At 44.9% G+C, this 23521-nt stretch overlaps 1 protein-coding gene across 1 annotated transcript in view; it reads left to right on the top strand.

Annotated features, from left to right (window-relative positions):
* Positions 1–2303: 2303 nt before the first annotated feature.
* Positions 2304–23521, top strand: part of RPL7 (ribosomal protein L7) — a 53348-nt gene continuing 32130 nt past the window's right edge. The window contains exon 1 of the mRNA XM_049103908.1: positions 2304–2308. The gene's annotated coding sequence lies outside the window, so the exon portion shown is untranslated. The remainder of the gene's footprint in view (positions 2309–23521) is intronic.

The following is a 23521-nucleotide window of genomic DNA, read 5'->3' as shown; positions in this document are numbered from 1 at the left end:
CTCCCTCTTCTGTCCTCATGGGTGAGAGAGGGAAAAGGGGTGATCTGTCCTGCCTCACCTGCTCTGCTCTGGGAAGAGGTTCTCTTCTGGTGGCTTTAGATTCATGCCCTGATGAGGCCGTGTACCTGGGATCTCTGGTGAGCTCCAGGGCAGCCAAATGCAGAGAAGGAGGCAGCTACCTCCTGGTTCTCTACTTACCGCCCACACGAAATACAAACTTTATTTCATGTCACTACAGAAAAATTAGAAAGTATGCACTGGACAGGGCAACTGGTGGCTCAGTTGGTCAGGCATCCGACTCTTGGTTTCAGCTCAGGTCATGATCTCATGGGTTGTTGAGATGGAGCTTGGCATTGGGCTCTGCACTCAGAGGGGAGTCTGGTTGAGATTCTCTCTCTTTCTGCCCCTCCCCCCATTAGCTCCCTCTCTTTCTCTCTCAAATAAATAAATAAATCTTAAAAAAAGAAAGAAAGAAAGTATGCACTGGATATAGGATATATTCTTTCAAACTTAAAATTCTCTATTTATAGATATATGTAGAAATACAAAAACAGGATCATATTATCATTCTATAATCTGCTTTTCTCACTTTTCCCATATCATGAACACCTTTCAATGTTAAGAAATACAAAGTAGCCACATTTACCTTTATGGCTACATAATGTTGTGCCATAATTTTTTTAATAGCATCTTATCATTGAGCATTTGTCGTTTGCCACTTTTTGCTGTTATTATAGGCCCTGCTGTAATAAAACCTTTTTGTACATACTATCACACACTTATTTAATAATTTCCTTAAGAGAAGTTCCTAGAAGTAAGATTATAGGATCAAAGGGCATATACATCTTAATGTTGGATCAATTTACATCCTACCAGTGGGGTTCACCCATTGTTTTTTGTCTCTACCACTGTGACATCTTGTGTCTTATTTTAATTTTTGATTTCTAGCCATTTTGAGCATTTTTAAAAGTTTTATTTATTTATTTGAGACAGAGAGAGTGTGTGCAAGTGCAGGGGGGAGGGGTAAAGGGAGAGGGAGAGAGAATTATAAGCAAACTCTGCATTGAGCACAGAGCCCAACAAGGGGCTTCATGTCACAACCCCAAGATCATGACCCGAGCTGAAACCAAGAGGCAGACACCCAACTGACTGCACCACCCAGACTCCCCCATTTTGGCCATTAAAAAAATATATTTATATCTCTTTAAATTTCTTCTTTCAGGATTACCAATTTGTGGGAGATGTTTTTTTAACATGAAGCAAAATAATTGATTCACAAGTTCAAACAACTTGGAGCATGTTCATTGTATTACTTTCTACCTTTTCTGTCTTTTCCACCTTTTCTGGATCTGACCTATTGTCCCCCTACTCTACTCTCACCTTTACACATTCAACCATTGGATTCTGGTCCCCTGGCCTGTCCCTGCTGTGGCCTGTGGCCAACATCACAATCCCACCCCCATTTGTCCCAGACATTCCTTAGGACAGGATTTGGTCCATATTTCCATCTTATAAACACACTTGATGAGCCAGGGACTGGGCTGACCACTGAGAGGTTAAAAATAAATAAAACACAATTTACTGTTCTCCAGAGCTGAGCATCTACCTAGTAGTGGACTCGGACATACAATCAGTCACTCACAGAAGGCAGACTCTGAGATATACACTAATGGAAGTGACATGGATCTGGAGGAGGAGATAATAATTCCAACTCTTGGATCCCAGATGATTCTTCAAGAAATTGAAGTTGGAGAGGGAAAGGTATTTTAGGCAGAACGACCAGTATCAGTCAGAGAAAGACAAATACCATATGATCTCACTCATATCTGGAATTTCAGAAACAAAACTGATAAACATAGGGAAGGGAAGGAAAAATAAAATAAGATCAAGACAGAGAGGGAGGCAAACCATAAGAGACTCCTAACTCTAGGGAACACACTGGAGGGGAAGAGGTGGGGATGGGGTAACTGGGTGATGGGCGTTCAGGAGGGCACGTGATGTGACGAGCACTAGGTGTTATATGCAACTGATGACTCACTAAATACTACTCCTGAAACTAATAATACACTTTATGTTAACTACCTTGAATTTAAATTTAAAAAAAAAAGAGCAACCACTTATTAAGTAACATGTGCCAGGTTGACATCTGGCTGTTATTGCTAATTTTCTGACACTACTTTGCAGCTGAGGAAAGAAAGACTTAGCGAGGTTGAACAACCAGAACAAGGCTACTGGGTTGAACCCAGGTCTGTGGACCGTTGCTTCTTGCCTTCCAATTGCCATTTAAGCACGAGTTATAGGGTGCAGAGTATGCAGAGCACAGGATTCTCGGGGGCTTGGGGCTGGGGAGGCATGACTGGTATACAGGGCCAAACAGCAGAAGGCTGTGAAGGAACTGGCTAGCAGCTACTGTTCCTACCATTCTTCAGGTCTCAAGTCAGGCGTCGCCTCCTCCAGGAAGCCTTCCCTGACTTCCTCTAGTCACTTTGATGTCCAGCCTCACCAACTCCCACTTGTAGGCATGACCCTGTGCCCTTCTTTCCCATGGGCTTATTCGTTGTATATGAATTGCCTGCTCATTGGTTTCTGCTCCTTGAAGGTGGGGGCATGGCCGATTGTCTTAGCATTCCCAGTTTGTGAGAGAATGAGAGTCAATAGGGCATGGGTGTGGAGGAGAGGGCATGAATAGTTTCAAGGCCACCTGGCAGGATTTGGCAGCAGGCGATGGGCTAAGGGCAGGGAGGAGAGAAAACTCTGATGGTTTAGCCTGATTGAGAAGAGGTGCCGGGTGTGAGAGAAGCAGTGGTCCCTCCCTTCACACAGGAACAGGGGGCAGGGAGTGGGGAGAGGAGAGGGCATTTTTTTTATTTTATTTTATTTTATTTTATTTTATTTTATTTTATTTTATTTTATTATTTTATTTTATTTTATTTAGATTTTATGTATTTATTCATGAGAGAGCCAGAGGGAGAACGAGGCTCCCTGCAGGGAGCCCGATGTGGGACTCAATCCCAGGACCCTGGGACCACGCCCTGAGCCAAAGGCAGACACTCAACCACTGAGCCACCCAGGTACCCCAAGAGAGGACATTTTAAATTCTCAGAATATAACGCTGGCAGGGCCAGAGCCTACCTGGTTCCAAATTCCTGCCCCACCACCTGAACCCCTCAGAACCCATGGAATGGTGGCTCAGTCTTCCTCGCTGCTAAAATGGGGCTATGAGTCCGATGGAGCTCGAAGGCTGAGGATTAAGCTGAGATTTGGTGTGCCAGGGCTAACGTCACTGTCCCCCTCTTTCCCTGGGCATCTCCTGGCTTCTCCAGACTCTGCCTCAAATGCAAAATGTGCATTCTCCTCGCAGCCCGAGGCTGAGCTGGCGTCAATAAGTGATCTGGAGCAGAGGGTTTTTTTGGTTTGTTTAAGGTTTGGGGCTCTGGGATCACGGGACCTGGGTCAGACTTACCAGCTCCAAACTTCCTAGATGTGGAATCTTGCATTTGTTGCCTAACTCCTCTGTGCTTCAAATTCTCCTCCTTTAAAATAGGGATGATAATAATAGTGTGTGTGACTCGTGGGGTTGCATGTGAGAGTTCAATGAGATAGTATGTGGCTTCTCTTTAGACACAGTAACTTCCTAATATCTCATCTCAGCCCACAAGTCCCCACGTGCTCTGACTTCTTTGCACGAATCTGGTGACCACCACTCCCCCATCCCTCCGCACCCCATTTCAGCCACAGAGCACTCCTGCTGCTCCCTGGGAGTGCTCTCATCTCGGGGCCTGTGCATTGCTGGCCCCTTGGTCAGAGCCATTCTCTCTGGGTCTTTGCCAATTTTTCTCCTTCCTTTCATTCAGGTCTACTCAGTGTCACCTCCCAGAGCAGTCTCCCTAGATCTCCCCACTACACTAGCTCCCCTCCAGCCCTATTCCTTACTTTCTTTTCTTGATCAACCCTTACCTGATGTAATCTTCACATTTATCCATGTGCTCTCTCTTCCTTCTGGAATGTAAGCTTCATGAGCACAGGGACCTCGTCTGTCTTGTTCGCTGATGTGACTCATTGTTTACAAAAGCAACCAGCACAGACTGGGTACTCAACAAATATTCATGGAATGAGAGAGTAAACAAATTTCTTAGCACATACATGACACACTCAGGACCCATTAAATGTTGGCTTTTGTGATTCTCAACATTGTCATAATTACTATGGAAAAACAAAGTTACTTGGGTTAGGGCAGGAATTCCAGAGTAGAGTGCCTGGGTTGGAGTCCCAGCTCTGCCCTTTTATAGTGTACAGTTCACCCCCAGACAGCTTCCCCTTCATGGTGGTGAGGAGCAAATGGGTCAATCCGTGGGAAGTGCTGGGGTGGTGTCTGAGTAGAGGGAGCCCGCCATGTGTTGGTCATCATTATGATGGTGACCGTGGCTCACACTTAGCTATATATTCCATAAAAGCACTCAGGTTTTCAGAAGAACAGATGCCAAATTTCTTCCCACTTCTACACTTTATGCCTTGCTTTTGCTTTTTAAAAAAGACTGAGGTAAAATTCAGGTAATGTAGAATCAACCATTATAAAAGTGAACAATTCATTGCGACTTAGCACATTCACACTGTTGTGCAAGCATCACCTCTACATAATTTCAAAATATTTTCATCACCCCCAAAAGAAACCCTGTATTTCATTAAATGATCACTCCTCGGTCCCCTTTCCCTAGAAACCACACATCTCTTTCCTGTTTCTATAGTTTTATCTATTCTGGAAAGGTCATATAAATGGAATCAGAATACACGAACTTTTGCATTTTAGCTTCTTAAATCATTTAGTATTTTCAGGGTTCACCCACATTGTAGCACGCATCAATGGTTTATTTATTTTTATAGCTGTAGAATATTCCATGGTAAGAATATATGGATTTTGTTTATTCATCTGTTGATGGACATTCATGTTGTCTCTACCTTTTGGCTATCCTAAATAGAGCTTCTGTGAACATTTATGTACACGTATCCCTTTGATTCCCCATAAAAGGGCAGAACTGGGATCTAACTCTTTTGAAGGTATGCCTGAAAGTGGAGTTGCTGGGTCATATGGTAACTTTATATCCAACTTTTTGAGGATTGCCAGACTATTTCTCAATGCAGCCGCATCATTTTATATTCCCACCTTAGTGTATGAGGATTCCCATTTCTTTTCTTTTCTTTTCTTTTTTAGATTTTATTTATTTGAAAGAGAGAGCATGAGTGGAGACAGAGGGAGAAGCAGACTCCTCACTAAGTACCGGCCTGACGTGGGTCTCGATCCTGGACCCTGAGATCATGACCTGAGCCAAAGGCAGATGCTCAACCAGGTGAACCACGCAGGGACCCCGAGGATTCCCATTTCTCCACATCCTCACCAATACTTATTTTCTGTCTTTCTGATTCTGGCCATCCTTAGAGGGTGTGAAGTGGTATCTCCTTGTGGTTTTGATTTGCATTTCCCCCAATGACTAAACACGGAGCATCTTTCCCTTCACTGTAGGTTTCTGAAGCAGAGGCAGGACTTGATCTGATCGCCTCTCTGGGGTTGTTCTTCACAGGAAGATGCATCCAGAGAATGTGGCTCCTCCCCTTGGGACTCCCTTCCTCCCCGGGTGTGGCACTGGCTTCCTGCATCCTGTTTTACACCCCTGTGTGGCAGAGGAACTGGGGACATCCGTCTGTGACTCAGAGTGAGAGCGAGTGAGAAAGGGGAGTGACTCGCAGTGTGGACTCTGAAACTGTCTTCCAGGTGTTTCAGTCTGGCTCTGCCCCGCAGTGTATATGACCTTGGGCTAAATGAGTCAATGTCTCTTTGCCTTCTTTCTCGTCTGTGGCTGAGTTTATTAATAGAAACTGCCTCACAGGGTAGCTGTGGAGATTAGGTGAGTTAATAAATGAGAGGCAGCACGCAGTAAGCGTCTGCTACCGTCCCCCTCAGCATTCTGTATTGGGCTTCAGCCGGACTGGGCTCTGCAGTGCGGGTTGTTCTGCTCTGCGCACCAGCCTCCTTCGGGTTCTCTGTGGACCGTGTCTTCCATTTGAACCACACAAGAACTCTCTCATCTGTTATTTGTCTGCTTCTGCCTTCAAAGGAAAGGGAGCCTGGTCTTAGTTAAGCATCTGAGCAACACATTGATGAAACTCTTTAAAATCTGTGTATCTCTGATCACCAGACTCAGCCAGGAATGGAAGAAATAGAAATTTAAAAGCCAGGTTAGTCCCCAGGACCACAGCTGCCTGGGCACTGCGGGCAGAAAGGAGGACCTGTGTCTCCTTCCACCATGGGACACCCCCACCTCTGAGTCCCACCCTGTCCCACGAGGGGACCTCAGTCCTTTGGGCAGGCGGCTCTGCCAACCTAACCTCAGCACTCCAGAAAGTCCTTCCTGGGAAATCCTCCTGGAACCTGTCCTCAGAATGGCTTCCTCTGTCTTATCTGCCTTCCCTTGGTCTCCCTAGATTTCCTCATGCTCTCACTTCAAGTCTGAAAGAGTGCGAAATCTTGGCAGGAAATCTTACTTTGGGGCGTGAGAAGAAAGTCACCTTGAACTTCTACCCTTCATTTTAAAGCCTTTCTTTCAGCCCCGCTGAGCAAAAGCTGTTTCAGATGGTGGAAAATATTCTCTCTGGGAACGGGAGTGGGGCCTCAGGGAGCAGCATCAGGGAGGAGGGCAGAAGAAGCCACCCATGGCAGTGTCACCCGTTGTGGTCTACAGGGCACACCTGGGCCCTCTGTTGGGGCCGTTCATACTCATGGGGGGACAGCTTCACTACTTAGGGATAACTCCTTCATCCAGCTGCAGGAGCCCTAGGCAGGTCCTGAGAGTGAGGGCTCAGGTCCAAATCCTGGCTGCATACCTGTGGCTGAGCCCTCATCTGCACATTGGAGAATGAATGCATTCTGTGATCAGCATGGAGCCACACAGGCTTCGACTTGGCTTCATGAGATCTTGAGGCAGCCTGCGCCAACAACTAACCAAAAAAAAATCCATCCCAAGTCCCTCATTTGATGGCTATGTATGGAAATCCAGCCCGGAGAACCCAAGCTCAAGGCCGGAAGATACCTGGCATTTCCAGGGCAGGCCCAAGACTTGCATGGTACCCCCTACTCCACTCTCTAAGAAGCTCCAGAACTTCTTCCTGGGATGTGCAGCAGTGTCCGTGCATTCCAGTTTGGTAAATCAAGGGTGGGGCTTGTAAAGACTGGAAACCCAAGTTTTCCACAGCTGCGAATTCAAGTTCTTCTACTAGGCCTCACCTCCAACTTCTTACTGGTTCAGATAAGTGGATTATTTGGCCTGCTAGTCACTGCTCTTCTCATGTCTTCTCCAAAAATTACCAGTGAGAGACTGCAGGCAGAGGTGGGACAGGTGGACACGATCACCCAGGGGCTTCAATACAGAATACTGTACTGCTGTATAATATTCCATTATATAGATTTTAGAAATATGTTTATTTATCTGTTCAACTAGTTGTATGTATTATTGTTGTTTCTGGCTTTTGCCCATCCAACTGATGCTTTCTTGAACCACATTCTAAGCAAGAATCACGTGTTGCATGTCTCTTTATACTATTGTAATCTAGAATAGCCCTTCGCCTTTGCCATGACTTTCATAAACAAATATGCTTCCAGTGGCTAGGCCAGTTGTCTGGAAGAAATGTCCCAAATTCTGAATTTGTCTGTTTTCTTCATGATACTGTTTTAATCTGTTTCTTTATCTCTGGTTTTCTTGTAAGAAAGAAGTTAGGCCAAGGGCTTATTTAAGTTCAGGTTGAATATTTTGGACAAGAATGCTTCGTAGGTGATGCTGTAAACTGGGTATGTTTATCACATTAGGAAAAGTGTAATATTAGGTGGTTCCAGTATAACTTGGTTATAGTGGCACTGTGCTTGGTCACTGCCTGGAACACAGCAAATACAAAACAAATATTGTGTATTATTAACCTCATTTTACAGATGAGGAAACTAAAGCTCCCACATTTTCAGCTAACATTCTCAGACAACCTAGCTTATGAGTGACAAAACTGGGACTCACCCAGGCCCTCTGATTCCAAATCCAGTCTTCTTCCCCTTCACTATCCAAATTTCCAGCTTTTAAAGTACTTTAGAAGTCATTCATTCACTTATTAGTTCATTCAGCAAATAATCAATGAAAGCTTACTATGAGATGTTCAGACACTGTCCCAGGCACTGAGGATACTTCAGTGACAAAACAAGTCCTCAGTGTAGTGAGAGGGACAATAAACACAAGCAATAAGTAAAATTATAGAAGGTGTTACATGAATTGGAGGAAAATAAAGCAGCATCAGGGAGATGAGGTGGGTCCAATTCAGAAGGTGACTTTTTGGATTTATTATATTTTATTTTTTACGAGAGAGAGAGAGAGAGTGAGAGAGAGAATGAGAGAGAATCCTTGAGTAAAAGGAGGGGCAGAGGGAGAGAATCTCGAGCAAACTCCACACTGAATATAGAGCCCAACACAGGGCTCAATCCTACAACCCATGAGATCATGACCTGAGCTGAATGAGAAAGTGACTTTTCATCAAAGATTTGCAGGAGGTGAGAGAGTAGGCCATGTAGAAATCTGGGGGGACGAATGTTCTAAGCAAAGGAAACAGCAGTGCAAAGGCCCTGAGGCAGACACATGGTAGGCATATTTGAGGAATATTGAAGAGTACCCCCTCAAGCCCCCAATCCCGAGCCTGTGAAACAGAGGTACCCCAGCATGGCTATTTAATGGACAGATATGTGAATATATAAGCATAGTCTTTCGCTTCTTTAAAGTCTGTGTATGGGTCTCCACTTAAATACCTGTAGATGTATTTGTGTGTCCTTACCAAACATAGGGTCCCCTGAGGTTCAATCACAGTGTGATTCTCCCACATGATGATCAAAGGTAAAGGAGGGAGGAGAACACTATCTCACAGAAAGGCAAAGGAGGCAGCCATAGACTTGGAGGTTGAAAGGTCAGAACTTTGGGTCTAATGGCATCTTGAGATAAAGTCTCATGATATGGTTGAAATGGTTCTATAAGACAGCTGGATAGACAGACAGACAGATAGATGTAAATAAAGCCAGCATGAAAAATAAAATAAAATAAAATAAATAAAATAAAATAAAATAAAATAACCAGCATGAAAAAAAGGTTAACAGTGGTTGAAACTAGATGTACCATTGTTCATTGTGTTGTATGTTTTTCTACTCTTTGTACATTTAAAAGTTTTCATAATAAAAAGATAGAAAAAAGATTCTACAGAGCTTCTGTGCTAATGCAGTGGCAGGGGTTAGGGAGAGGCACATTTTGCCCTCTCACCGCATGGCCTTGGGCAGCCCCTGGGCCACTTCTGTAAAGTGCCATGGCCAGTGTGATCTTTGTAATGTCCTTGAAGGGAGCTTTGTGTGTAGAAGAGACACCATCTGTAGATACATTTAAAAAATTATACGTAATTTATTTAAGCAATAAATTGAAAAAACCCCTAATTTTCCTTAAGCTTTTGAGTTCAACTGACAACTTTCATCATTTTATTTATAAATCTAGTAAACTTTAACAACCACTCTTAAAGGGGCTTTTTCATTTTGTTAATTAAATCCCCTTACATACTTAAAATTGGATTTATAAATTTAATATATTTGGTTTTATTTACAAGCACTTCAAATACCTAACAATCAGAACATTCCCAAATGCTAAAACAATTCTAATAAGTATAATAAATCAAACTTAAAAATATAGTGCATCTGAAGTTCTCATAAACATTCCAATATTGTTTACAAACCTAGTAAAGTCACAAATCTAAACAATTACCCAATTACACATTTTAAGTTGAAATCATGAGGCTGATAGATTAGATTCTTTAATGCCAGCTCCTCTTCAGCATTACAAACACTCAAAATGCCCAGTGTACACAAGTTGTTGCAAAACCTAATAGTAAAGTATTAATACTTAATGTGAGCCCTTCCCAAGGTCAAAAGACAAGGTCAAAAGAAGCAGTAAAGTTGAAACTAAGCAAGTTGTAGTTTGCATTTCAACAGACTGAGATGATAGAGCAGAAAGGGATTTTTCTGTGGACACAGGATCCGGTTTTCCTTTTTACCTACAAGCTGAACTACTGTCAGCAGGATCTCCGTGCTTTTAGAGGGATTGGAATCTCTGGGGTTCAAGGTAAACCATCGCCTCCGTCTCCCACCTGGCCTGAGTCTGCAATCCCCTCTGCTCAGGTTGTTCCACCTTAATTATTTTTGCCTGATTCTGTTCAAGACCCCCCAACCCATATATTCTTCTGGCCCAGGAGGATCACACCCTTAGAGCTATTTAATGACACCGAGTTGGAGTCTGTGCTTTTTCAAATGCGTTGTCTGGTTTCAAATGTGGCCTACAATGGTCACTGTGCAGACCGGTGGGGGTCCTGTCCCCACTGATGGCCGAAGGTAAGGTGGCAGGTAGCCAGATGATGTCCCTGGGAGAGGGACACAGGCCTCTTCTACACTCAAATCCTAAAACACTGTCTGAACTATTGCCACTTCCCCTAGGATTCTGCATGGAGGAGGAGGAGGGACTTTATCCAGGGACCACAGAATCTATGTTCTCCCACATGGCTTCTCGTCCATCTTTCCCCTGTGGGTAACCACCCCCCACCCCCCGCAGCCCTGGGAGTATTTTCCTGGTGTAAGGGTAGGTGGGATCACTTTACCCTCTTAAACTCCCTGATCCCAAAGACTTCGTGCCTCTCTGTTTTTCTAAGGAATATTTTAAGTATGTAGGATTTTAGAAGGCAAGCACAGAAAGAGATCCATGCATTTCTTTCTTCTCTTTTAGAGACTTTTAGAAAACTAAAGTCTCTCAAGCCTGTGAAAAAGAATTAAAGGCAATAAAGAGAACATCCAGTTGTCTACCGCCGGTCCGTTAAAGCTTATCACTTTTCCATACTTCATTCAGATAGAGACTTTGAAAACATGATACAGTGGAAGCCCTTGTATACTAAGCACTCGTCAGGTCCTATTCTTTTTCCTTCCCTGAGATGAGCACTAACTGACATTTGTGCTTAACGTTTCGTGTACGTTTTTATGTCTATTAATATGTGCATCCATAAATGAACATAAAATGGTTTTGTATATTTTTGAACTGCAAATAAATAACATCATATAATGTATCTTTGTGCAATATCTGTTTTGTATTCAACAGTACATATTGAGATTTATCCTTGTGGATGCAGACAGCAGTAGTTCATTCTTTTTTTTTTTCCACTGCTTTGTGATAATCCATTGAATGAACATATCACAGTGTGTCCACATGCTGAGGACACACAATATCCTCTTGAGGGACAATTTTGTTCCTTCTGATTTGGTCATACGAACAAGCTACAATAGGCGTTCTTGTGTTGATCCTCTTGAGAGCACGTGCGAGGAATCCTCTAGGCTTTCTGTCTAGGGTGTGTGTTGTGGGGTAATGCAGTGTGTATGGCCTCAATTTTGCCGGATATATCGGAGGCTGTACACTCCCAGCAGGTATGAGAGTTCTTGTTGCTCCACACCCTGGACCACCATTTGTAGCGTCAGATTTGTTTCCTTTTTGGCCAATCTGATAAATATGGTTAAATCACTTTCCCAATTACCAGTGAGACTGAGCATTTTCTTACAGAACCCTTGACTGCAAGGTATTTTTGTCTGTGGCCTCCTTCCCCTGTGGCTCAGGAAGATCCAATTGCCACTGCCATCATGTTGCCTCTGGTAATCTATCCCCAACTTATCAGCCCTGCACTGGCCCCAATAGCAAAGCTTCATTCTCCTGATCCTCCATAACCAATCTGGGAATCTTAGATGAGGCCTACTCCCCTAGGCAATCATTGGTCCTGAAGGCTTCATACTTATATGGGAAGTCCTTTTACATCCAGCCAGTGTGTTTTGTTTGGGTACCAATACCAGGCGGCAACCACCTTTGTGGAACGAGCACTGCAAATCTGGACACTCTGCCTCTTGATTTGTAGTGACTTCTTTTCCTCTCTAAAAGCCGGGTTTCTGAACTCTCCAGACTTTCAATACCTCCCGATGAAACTCAGACTTCCAGTAACTCTGATTAGTAAACACCATCACATTTTTATACCTATTGACTTTATGCGTGTCCCTACTCCCCTGAGCAGAACCACTTTGTTCACAAAGAAACAGAATGGTATTAGAATTTCTATTTCTCTTTTATCTTAACATATAAAGAATACTAATGCCACAGGAGTGAAGGAATCTGGCCAGCCTCTGGTCTCCCAAGAGGCCCAAGGACTCCCTCAGGTGTGCCAGGCAGCTTCTTGGCTCGTGGCATTGAAATTGGGCCCCAGTAAATTTTAAATGATGATATGCCATGGATCTTTGGGATGGGGCATGAATTTTGCAAACATGGATGGAAAACTTAGATGTTAAAAATTTATTAAACACATTCATTTATTCTTTTATTAAAAAGTATAATTTAGGGATCCCTGGGTGGCGCAGCGGTTTGGCGCCTGCCTTTGGCCCAGGGCGCGATTCTGCAGACCCAGGATCAAATCCCACATCGGGCTCCTGGTGCATGGAGCCTGCTTCTCCCTCTGCCTATGTCTCTGCCTCTCTCTCTCTCTCTCTCTCTCTCTCTCTCTCTGTGACTATCATAAATAAATAAATAAAAAATAAATTAAAAAAATAAAAATAAAAAGTATAATTTACATACCATACAATTCATCCACTTAAAATGTGTAATCCAATGGTTTTTAGTATATTCACAGAGTTGGGCAACCATCATCATGGTCAACTTAAGAACATTTTCATCATCCCCTCAAAAAACCCCATACCCTTTAGCTACCCCACCCCCACCCCCAGTCTTAAGCAACTACTGATCAACTTTCTGTCTTTACAGATTTGGCCATTTTGGACATCTCATAGAAATGGAATCATCTAACATGTTGTCCTTTGTGACTGGCTTCTTTCACACAGCACAGTGTTTTCAAGGCCCACTCAGGCCGTGGCTGGTATGGCATATTCATCTGTTGAGCAAGGTCTGTGTTGTTTCCACCTTTGTCTATTGTGAATAGCAGTGCTGTGTGCATTCATGTATAAGTTTTTGTTTGAATACCTATTTCTAATTCCACTGGATAAATACGTAGAAGTGCAATTGTTGTCACACGGTATTTAAGGAACTTCCACACTGTTTTCCCCAGAAGCTGCACCATTTTATAGCCCCACTGGCAATGTACAAGTGTGCCAATTTCTCCACACCCTCACTGACATTTACTTTCTGTTAAAAAATCTGGCCATCCTAGTTGATGTGAAGTGGTATCTTGCCATGGTTTTTGCCTGCATTTCCCTAATAGCTGATGATGTTGAGCGTCTTTTTGCGTGCTCAAATGGCTTGTTGTCCAATGTCTTCTTTGGGAAAATGTCTGTTCAGGTTCTTTGCTCATTTTAAACTTTTTATTTATTTTTATGTTTTTAGCTTTATTGAAATACCAGTTAGTTAACATACAGTGTAATATCAGTTTCAGGTGTACAATGTAGTGATTCAACACTAACGTACAACATCTGATGCTCATCACAAGTGCATTTCTTAATCCCCATCACCTATTTCACCCATCCCACCACCACCTCCCCTCTGGTAACCATCATTTGTTCTCTGTAGTTAAGAGCCTATTTCTTGGTCTTCCTCTCCCTTCTTTTTCCCCTATGATTGTTTTGTTTCTTAAATTCCACATATGAGTGAGATCATATGATAGTTGTCTTTCTCTGATTGAGTTATTTCGCTTAGCATAATACTCTCTAGTTTCATTCACATCGTTGCAAATGGTGAGATTTCATTCTTTTATGAGTGAGTAATATTCCACTGTGTGTGTGTACACCGTGTGTGTGTATCCATCTCATACCTTCTTTACCCTATGATCCAGCAATTGCACTTCTAGGTATTTACCCAAAGGATACAAAAATACTGTCCCAATATTGAGAGCAGCAACAACAATAATAGTCAAATTATGGAAAGAGTTCCAATGTCCATCAACTGATGAATGGATAAAGAAGATGTGGTATATATATTCAATGGAATATTGCTCATTTTTAAAATGGACTATTTGGCTTTTATTATTCAGTTGCAGGCATTCTTTCAATAAACATTTTCTGAGCACAAATTGTGCACAAAGTGTGAGGTAATGGCACTTAGGAAGAGAAATACAAAGATGGATAAGATAAGATCCCCAGGCTCCAGCTGCTTTCAGGAGGGATGTGAACAGTAATGCTCCTAGCAAGAATTCATGCCTTTGAGAGTTCAGTAGAGGGAAGGAGACTGTACTTCTGGAGGGGAATTTTGGGGCCCCTGGGAGGACTAAGACCCGAGGCAGGCTCAGGAAAAAGGGGAATGGGCTCAGGAGCTGATATTAGAGGTGGGAAAACAGTAGGAATGGCCTGGCCAGAGGTCAAAGACCTTCAGGGAGATAGTAAATCTGGGACAGTGTTGGGAATAGAGATGGGGAAGGCAAGTGAGTGAAGAAAATGCATGAATGAGATGATGCACAATCAAAAATTGACAAGGTCAAGCAAGAGGACAAGGAGGAGAAGGAAGAAGAAAGGGCAGTTTCACCCAGAGTTTCTAAGTGTGTGGAACCGAAGTAGCAATCTGGCTAGAATGGTCCCAAGATGCAACAACAGGGTGGTTGTACTGATTTGTTGTTAGGCTGCTATTACTCAGGTGTGTGAGTGGCTGAGAAAAGGCAGCCTGAAGACCTGGGAGCCCAGAGGAGTCCTGTTTCCCTATGTTGACACCAGAGTCTGAGACTACCAGTAACTTACCCGCTACTCTTGGGGTCTCCATTCAGTTTATCTGGGCCCACAGCCAGCCATATGGACTGCCCCGTGGGCTGTCAGTTCCCCTGACTCCCACTCTCACAGCCTCAACCTTGAGATTTCTTGTCATACCTCAGGTCATTTACAACTGAGGTGAGATCAGAAGACTCTTGGGAAGAGTCACTCTGGCCTCCATTACTTCCCACCCAGTCCACTTAGAGAGCTGGTTCCTCACTGAATAAACTCCTTCCTTAGCTCTGGCAGGAAGACAAGTGTTGAGGGCATCAGCTCATATGCCCTGAACACCTACTGGGTGCCAAGCACTCCACGGTGAGGGGAAAAAAAAAACAAAACACAAGCCTGATCAAGGAGAGTCCCTGGGCCAGCTGGTTTCAAACACAGCATGAGGTGTAAACAGCAGCTGCCTTCCCAGGGTTGATCAGAACCAAGTATCTCTCAGGACTGAGGAGTGTTAATAGTGAACTGGGAAGAGTCTGTGGCCATGGAGCACTTTTCTAGTAACATCTCATGAGACTGGTGTTCTAGGGGACATACCTGGGGAAATGGTGCCATGTTTCCTTATGTCCATGCTCAATGTTCTATATGGGGTGCTGTATGGTAGCTGGAGAAGCTGTAGTGAGCCAGCGCAGGCACCACCAGTCAGTCACCAAGAAGGTCCACGTGGCAAGAGCCTGTGTAGCGTTCATAGAGAAATCATTGCATCTGAGTGGCTGGCCGTCAAACCCCTGGGAAAGGATGTGTACATCCTGGTCACCTCCGTATACTCAACGCCCAGCACGGGGCATCAGCTTATGGTATTTGTCCAGTGATTTCTTCCTCTCGCATCACAGTCAAGGAAGACATCAGATAAGGAGACCATCGGCTATGGCTACTTAAGGATGGAACACCACCTTCTCAAGAGTGGACCTAAAGGCCAGACCGTTACTAGATTTTTTTTTTTTTTTAATTATTGTGGTAAAATACACATAACATAAAATTTACCATCTTGACCATTTTTCAGCATCCCGTTCGATAGCATACTGAAGTATTGATTTCATGTTGTACAACCGATCTCTAGAACATTTATGTCTTACAAAACTGAAACTCTGTACCCATTAAGCAATACTTCCCCATTCCTTCCCCCCTCCCATGCTGCCCCCCACCAGCCCCTAGCAAACACCAGTCTACTTTCTGTTGCTATGAATTTGACTGCTCCTGGTACCTCCTAAGAATGGAATCATACAGTACTTGTCCTTTTGTGACTGGTTTATTTCACTTGGGATAATGTCCTCAAGATTCATTCATGTTGTGGTATGTGTCAGAATTTCCTTCCTTTTTAAGGCTGAATAATATTCCATTGTATGTAAATACCACCCTTTGTTTATCCATTCATCTGTCAATGGACATTTGGGTTGCTTCCACTTTTGACCATTGTTAATAACGCTGCTATAAACAAGGGTGTACAAATATCTCAAGACCCTGCTTTCAGTTCTCTTGGATATATATACCCAGAAATGGAATTGTTGGATCACATGGCAATTCGACGTTTAATTTTTTTGAGGGACTGCCGTTCTGTTTTCCATAGTGGCTGCACCATTTTATATTCCCAACAGTACACAAGGGTTCTAGTCTTTTAAAGAGCCGTTCTTTTAAGACCGGGGTATGTTCCCTAAACAGATCTTACTTGGAGTTGGAAATACAAAACCTTTTTTCTTTTCCTTTTTATCCCCCTGCCTCCCAAATTTTCCAGTGTGTAACTGGTTTGATTTCAAACGAATCTGATTCCAGAGGTCGGACACAAGAAGAAGATAGTAGAAGCCCTAGGGCTAATAAAGAAATCCAGGTTAGGGGATCCCTGGGTGGCTCGTCGGTTTAGTGCCTGCCTTTGGCCCAGGGTGCGATCCTGGGGTTCCGGGATCGAGTCCCACGTCGGTCTCCCGGCATGGAGCCTGCTTCTCCCTCCTCCTGTGTCTCTGCTTCTCTCTCTCTCTCTCTGTGTGTGTGTCTATCATGAATAAATAAATAAAATCTTAAAAAAAAGAAAAGAAAGGAAAAGAAAAGAAAAGAAATCCAAGTTAGCTTAACGGCCTCCCCTGCGCTGGGGAGCGCCCGGCCAGTCCTGCCACTGTGCGCTTTCCCCCGCGTCCTCGTCCATCACCTGCTCCTTTCCTCTTTAGCTGACGTTGAACTGATTTTTAAAATTACTTGATTTTTTTCCCCCTCTCATACATAAAATACGACCTCTTCCCTTCTAAGAGAAGTCGTTTCGAATGCACAGTCCTTGGCTGAGAGCAGACCCACAGCGCCCAAGCTGCCCAGACTGCTTGCTGCGTGGCCCCGCTGAGCGCAAAGCAAGGGGCAGGCGTGAAACGTGGGGGCCGGCGGGCTCCCCAGGGGCTGGCCTGCATCTGCAGCAGGTAAGGAGGAGGAGCGCTCCCGGGCTGTCAGCTGGCTGCAGCAAGGTCTTCGGGGACACGCTGCAGGCGGCCGTGGAGCAGGAAGTCGGAGCAGCTGGAGGAGCTGTGGTTAGGGAATCTCCCCCGGGGCCGCAGCTCTGGCTCCGTCTAGTTCCTTCCGTGACAGCCGTATTCATTTCTTCACTCCCCGGCCAGCCTCGAGGGCCTCCCTCGGCTTCAGGAATGCCGAGGGCAGAGCGTCAGGACAAACGCGCCTTAGGGCCGCTTCCAGGGACATCGCCAAGACCCTTTTGCGTCCATCCTGCAGTAAATCCCCCCCCAGATCTGACGATGTCGTTGCAAAAGTCAGAGCCAAAGGGTAGAAATTAAAAGGCAGCTTCTGGACAATAGAGACGTCTATTCATTCATTCATTCATTCATTCATTCATTCATTCATTCATTTCCTTTTCTCCAAAGGATAAGCTATTCATGGTCCATTGAGCCAGAAGAAAATGGTATTTCCGGGTCAGTTTAAAGCTCCCCTGTGTCTGGGGGCACCTGGGTGGCACAGTGATTGAGCATCTGCCTTCCGCTCGGGTTGTGATCCTGGGGTCCAGGGATCAAGTCCCGCATCAGGCTTCCCACATGCAACTTGCTTCTGCCTCTCTCTCTGGATCTCTCATGAGTAAATAAATAAAATCTTAAGAAAAAAGAAATTCTCTGTGTTTGCCTCGGTGCTCATCCTTTTCGGGATGCAGCTAACTTTTTAACTTCTGTTGTCTCTCTCTCTCTCTTTCTTTTTCTCCAAGACTGGTCAGACATTCTGAAGGGCTGGAGGATCCGCATCTGTGGGAGTGCCTTACAAACTTTTCCGGTCTTCCATGACCTCCGCATATAGGTGAGGTTGTTGAGAGAAAAAACTCTAAGGGCAGGCACATAAATAGGCATTTTCTTTGCCCTAGTGGTTCCTTCAGAAGCAATAGAACAGGGGGGAATCCTTCTGTACACAAAAGACTTGGGAAAATCCCTTTCTATTCACAGATGAGACCAACAGGTATTATGTGATGAGCACAGAGGTCATGCAGGTCAACATTTTAAAGCATCTATGGTGTGCTTAGCAATATATGAGGGGTAGAACTGGAACCACGTAGGATGAATGAAATAGGACACTTGTCCTCAGATGTACAAATAAGTCATTGCAACGCAGTAGGCGTTTGTGGTATAATGAAAAAAAAAATCTATATTTGGTCTTTGCCCCAGTTCTTGGCACAGAGCTCCCAAAACCCTTGGAATTTCCTGAGTAATGGGAGTGTCTTTTGTTATTCATAAAAGCCTTTTCCCATCATACCTGAGTTCCTGCTAAGGAGATGGCACAGGGTGGGCATATAGTTAGTTTCAAGGGAGGGTCTGGCCACACTTAGGGGGCTGAAATTTTCAACTGCCCCTCCTCCCAACCTCCAGGGTGGAAGGGAGGATAGAGAGATTGAGTTCACTCACCAGTGCCCAATGGTTTAATGAAGCAAGCCTAAGTAATAAAACCACCCTAAAAACTCTTGACCTAAGAGATTTGGAGAGCCTGCAGGCAGGTGAAGATATTAAGGTGTTGGACAGTGGTATGTCTGGAGAGGGCATAGAAGTGTGCCAACTCCCGTTTCCCGCTTGACCCACATACCTCATCTGGCCAGTCATGTGTGTGTCCTTTATAACAAACTGCCATCATAAGTACAGTGTTCACCTGAGTTCTGAGTTGCTCTAGCAAATTATCAAACCTGAGGTGGGGGTTGTGGAAACCCCCCCCCCCAGTTGATGGTCAGCTGGGCAGATGTATGGATAGCCTGGGGCCCCCATTTGCAATTAGCATCCAAAGTGGGAGCAGTCTTCTAGGACTGAGCCCTTAACCTGCAGAGTCTGTGCTGACTCTGAGGAATATCAGAATTGAATTCAATTGTAGGACATCCCGCTGGTGTCAGGGAATCAAGACTTGTTGGAAAAACCAGGCAGGATCATCAACAAGGACTCTGATATCAGTACTGCCCATCACCACCACCAAGGCCATCATTACTGTCAGGCTGAACCACTCAGTGAGGAATAGCCCTTGTGTAGGTCAAAGATAGTTGAATAACAGCAGCTTCGTGTGATTATACCCAACGCGATCGCTTGGTGCTTATTGTGCATCCTCTCATATATCCCTCACAATACCCTCAAGGTGGGTCCTGCTACCCTTGCCCGTTTGTACACGGAAGACTTCTGGAGGCGTGGCTGCAGACCCCTAGGGCTGCCTTTACAAAGTATCATAAACTTGGTGGTTAAAACTACAGAAATTTACTCTCTCACAGTTCCAGAGGCTAGGAATCTGGAATCCAGGCTTCCACAGGGCTGATTCCTCTTTGGAGGCCCCGAGAGAGAGAGTCTGCACCTTGCTTCTTCCCTGTTGGCACCCCAGGCCATCACTCCAGTCTCTGCCTCTCTCTTTACATGGTGTTCTCCCTGTGTGTCCCCATCTCTCTTAGAAGAATGCCAGTGCTAGACTTAGGGCCCATCCTAATCTCATCATGATGACACTGCAAAGACCCTATTCCCAAATATGGTCACATTTACTGGAACCGGGTGTTAGGATGTCCATGTTGCCTCTTTGAGGAGGACGTGATTGGATCCACAGCACAGAGCTCTCAGATGGGAACTGTAGGCTGCAGGATGCTCTGTGCCGATGTCAGGGCCAAGACCCTCACCTACCTGTTGGCCTCTCGGACCATGCAGGCCATGCACAGAGCCAGGGCCAGGAGGGAGGAGCCAGGCATCTCTGCTATGGGGGCGGGGAGGCCTGCTGGGCGGCATCCAGGTGGACCACCTTGTGGGCAAGGTAAGGGGGCATTTTTCATAGCTGCTGTGAACACACATCTCCCTGCAACATGGTTTAAATCACCTTGACAGGAAAACCTGAAACTTCAAATCTGGGCTGAAGATGCTTTATTTTTCTTGCTAATCAATGCTCTTGCTTTGGCTAGTGGTTAGAAAGGTTTCAACAATTACAGCTAGGAGGCCTGTTAGAACTTCCTGGAAGACACCATGGAAATGCTCTACAGAAATGGAGCAAGGTATGGGGCGCTTCTGTCTTTGACTCAGGCCCTGATCCCACATCAGGTTCCCCATGGGGACCCTGCTTCTCCCTCTGCCTGTGTCTCTGCCTCTCTCTCTATCTCATGAATAAACACATTTTAAAACTCTAAAAAAAAAAAAAGGAAATGGAGCAAGTTAGATGAGACATAGTTATCCAGTGAGTAGGATTCTGGACGATGCAACGGCACATTCCCAACACTTTCTTGAAAAGAGTCATAAAGTAGTTGAGTGGTCTGAAATACCTAGTGTGACCTAAGAACTGCAAGCTCCAGAAGAGTCATAATAAATAACCCCAGAAGAGTCATAATAAATAAATGTCACACACACACACACACACACACATTGACACACGTTGACATTTCCAAGGATAGCCGGGGAGAGCAGAAGGTGTCCCTCTTGACCTCGGGATATGCCCGGAGCAGTGCTTGGCTAGCTGAGTTCAGTACTTGAGGGAACCAGATAGAAGATAGTCCGGTTGAGCAGTCAGATAGATAGAAGCCGGTCCTGACCCATCTTTTTGGCAAGTAAAAAGAGTTCATTTGAGCTAACATGTATCCATTTGATGATACTTGAAATGTACTTTGTTTTTCCTCTCGGGTTCTCATGACACACTGCCTGCACATTTAAGCAAGTCATGCCTCTGAGGCCAAGCAAACAAAACTGCCAAACAACGGCTTCCAGAATTCACTGAGGAAGAAGTTTTCCTTTGGTCGTTTAAACAATGGATTTGGTTTCTAGAAACCCGAGTGCACGTTTAAAGCCTCCATGTGCTATCTGTTAGCACTGGCCTTCACCTTTTGGGCCTCTGCCCCAGGGCTGGCCACACAGATGCTTTTTCTTGGGCCAGACTGAGGTTTCTTAAGTGTGACTCAGGCTGGAGATTAGGTCCAGGCAGAGGAGATAATTGTTTCTAGTCTGGTTTCTTCTAACTTTGCTCCGACGTCACCTTTTATGACTTTTCCTTCGGCTGCTCCCTCCTGTTCCCCAAGATTTGGTGCCCAGGCCTGCTCACTCTGTGCTTTCCTTTCCTAGCTCGAGTGCATGGTACAGTTCTTTTGCAGATGACTCCAGAATCCTAGCACCAGCCTCCTCCCTGAGGACCAGATCTCGATGTCTGCCTGTCAGGGGCCGTCACCCAGCATCTCCAAGGCAAATGCTTCCTTTTTTTATTTTTTTTTTCTAAGATTTTATTTATTAATGAGAGACACAGAGAGAAAGAGGCAGAGACACAGGCAAAGGGAGAAGCAGGCTCCCTGCTGACTTGATCCCATGACCCCGGGATCACGAGCTGAGCCAAAGGCAGACGCTCAACCACTGAGCCACCTGGTGCCTCCAAGGCAAGTCTTCTAAGATCAAATTCACTGTCTATTCTGCTGCTCCCACTTAAATACAACCTGGCTCATGACGAGCCGTCCTTCAATCAATAAGCTTAAAAGTGGAATCTCCTGTGCAGTCAGCTGTTAAACCTTAGCATTCTCTCTCCACAGACTCTGGCAGCCACCTCTTCCTTTTCATGCTCACCACTTCTTAGCCTGACTTTTGCACCAGCCTCCCTCCTAGCTCGTCTCCCAGCTTGCTGTATTCTGAAAGTCTTTATAGCAACTGAACTGATTCTATTAGCCTGACAACTCCTTTCCTGCTTTAAAATAATGTCCCAGGGCTTCTCTCTTCTCCATCCTCAGCCTGGAATGAAAGTTATTCTCAAGATGGGACCTGCTTAGGGAACGCATGGCATTCTCCTCGTGTGTCCTATTTCAGGCACAATGAGTATAGTCTTTCAATCTCTGAGCCTTTCCTGACCTTCATTTCCCTGGACCACCCAAGCTCCCATTCTCATCTCCATCTGCTGCATCTCCAATCTTCAAGGTTTCCTCAATTGCCACCTTGCTGAGACCTCGTCACACTCTGAGGCCTCGTTTGTGGCATACTCACACAGAGTTACTGGTATTTATTTGAACTTGTGAGTCAACTGTAAGATACTTGAGTCCCCAGGATAGGCCCTCTGGCTTAGATACCTCAAGCATGTGTTCAACTGCGGGTTCATGACGACTCTGCTCCTGGCCCCCTGGCCCCATGTCCCAGCCTTTTTGGCCTATCACAGCCTTGCTTTCCCTCCTCCTCTTTTTAATCAGACACAGGCAATAAATTTGGCATGGAAAGAACTATCCCCCCCCCCCCATTTTAAATTTTGTTGGAGGCAAAAGCAAATTTCCAAGATTCAGATCAACACCAATTTAGAATCATTTCTGCCAGTTGGAAAAGAAAACTTTGAAAACGACGTTTGACTTTTTTTTTTAAACTTGGGAAACATTTGAAAGCTATAGCCTTTCAAGGAAACAGGATACTTAAGCGCGCGCGCGCGCGCACACACACACACACACACACACACACACACACACACGCTCCCCAGCCTGGCTTTATGTAGTTCAATCCTGTCAAGCTAATCTAATCTTTTGTGACAGAGCAGCAGACCTAGTAGATCAAGGGGGAAAACAATAGTTGGAATTTATCTTTGCTGGCTTCAAAACTTTTGATTCCGAGGTTCCACTCAATATGATTATCATTAAACTGGTTGAAAGGTTGGGGGTGGGGGTAGAGAGGAGGGTACAAATCAGAGCTGAGGGACAGAGTGGTGCTCCCTGGGTGTCAGCCTTGAGCCCGGTGGCCCTGAACATTGGCCTGAATGGGCCAGGTGACAAAAAAAGAGAACATGAAGTCAGCATGAACATCAAGGTGGGGCGGGGAGGGGGTGTAGATCCATAATCAGCAAGAAAAGTGACTCTGGTAATTCCTCATGTGATCAACACTCATATGTAGGTTTGACTAGGAGTTCATGTTGAGAGAAGATAGCAATCATCGTGAAAGCAGCCTTATATTAAGATTGTGATACCAGGATGAAGAAATACAACATGTAGGAATTTTGCAGTCTTAGACTTGCATTAACTCTATCCTCTTCCAAACTCCACAGCTAAAGATGGGAAAGAGGGATCCCTGGGTGGCTCAGCGGTTTAGCGCCTGCCTTTGGCCCAGGGCGCAATCCTGCAGTCCCGGGATCGAGTCCCGCATCGGGCTCCCGGCATGGAGCCTGCTTCTCCCTCCTCCTGTGTCTCTGCCTCTCTCTCTCTCTCTCTCTCTATCAAAAATAAATAAATAAATAAATCTTTAAAAAAAAAAAAAGATGGGAAAGAGCTAACTAAACCAGGCC

Source organism: Canis lupus, chromosome 29, assembly GCF_003254725.2.
Source record: "Canis lupus dingo isolate Sandy chromosome 29, ASM325472v2, whole genome shotgun sequence".
NCBI classification, from domain to species: Eukaryota; Metazoa; Chordata; class Mammalia; order Carnivora; family Canidae; genus Canis; species Canis lupus.
The sequence above is the reverse complement of the archived record's forward strand: the minus strand, read 5'-3'. Positions and strand labels throughout refer to the sequence as shown.